This window comes from Octopus bimaculoides, chromosome 6, assembly GCF_046866305.1.
Source record: "Octopus bimaculoides isolate indiv1 chromosome 6, ASM4686630v1, whole genome shotgun sequence".
Lineage (NCBI taxonomy): Eukaryota > Metazoa > Mollusca > Cephalopoda > Octopoda > Octopodidae > Octopus > Octopus bimaculoides.
In genome coordinates, this window is record NC_142933.1 from 63,687,714 (window position 1) to 63,688,959 (window position 1,246).

Consider the following 1,246-nt stretch of genomic DNA (forward strand, 5'->3'; position numbering starts at 1 on the left):
TTTACAAGGCTTTTGTCAATCTGAGGCTAAAGTAGAACACACTTGCCCAGGGGGCCATACAGTGGGACTAAACCTTGAATTATGTGGTTGGGTAGCAAGCTTCTTATCACGCAGCCATGCCTACACCTATATTATGAACTTTTTGCAAGAAAAGGTTTCAAAGAGGTCTACTACAGAGTTGCTTTAAATATTCCATGCTTTAATGCTCTAAAAACTTTCTTCTTGAATATCTGCTGCAGAAATTGAAGTAATGTCGATATTTTTAGCTCATCAGTTCTATAGTGCTCATTAGCTCATCAGTTCTAGCATATATCAGTGTGAGAAATCATTAATTAAAATATCATAATACAAAATTTGACAAAACACTATGCAGCACTCACTTAATGTCTTACACTATTGAGTTTTTTGTACTCTGTAAATGTTTCTCTGAGTTGACTTCTCTTTTCTATAAAACATCTGCCAGTAATATAGTGGGATGTTTAATCAATTAACTGCCTACCTTATAGTAAATGTAGAGCAATGCCATCTAGTAAGTGAGTGATTAGAAATAGTAAGGTCTATAGTATATTAGTCAGAGGCTCAACACAAATTAGGTGTGTTAACATTCTCAATACAGAGAATATTTTTTTTAAATGTTTACTAGAAATTATTATCCAGGTAACCTGAAATTTTTAAAATAATTTTTTTCCCTGTACCATCAAGATCTACAAACGACCCCAGGCAACATCCTTGACAAGCTCTATGTGCTTGTCAGGAAATTTTTGTGGGAGAATATGAAGACAGTTTCTTATTACTTTTCCTTGATGTGTGTTTATTTATTTTATTATTTATTTGCATGACATTAGCTTGTCAGCTAGATGTAGATAACACCACACATGATTGATCACTCAGAATGTAAAGAGCATATTTTACAATAGTTTGACAATGACCTTCAATCAAGCTGGAACAAATACTTCAAAAACTTTCGTCTGAGGCTCAAATGATCCTATCAATTCACTGCCCTAATTAATTAGCATTAGTCTTTCACTGATATTGTCTTTTTCTCACCACTAAATCAGTTCTGGTTTTTAATTTTCCCAGTATTAAAAGTTGCTAACACTATCTTAGCTACTTTTTTTTTTTGAATGGATGTCATGTCTGAGTTTTATAGGGGTTTTTAACTCTCGCTCATGAGGAAAAGCAGTGCTCATGATACTTCATAGAGCCTCTGACGATGGTTGGCATGCGAAAGGAGCGTGTTCTGAAA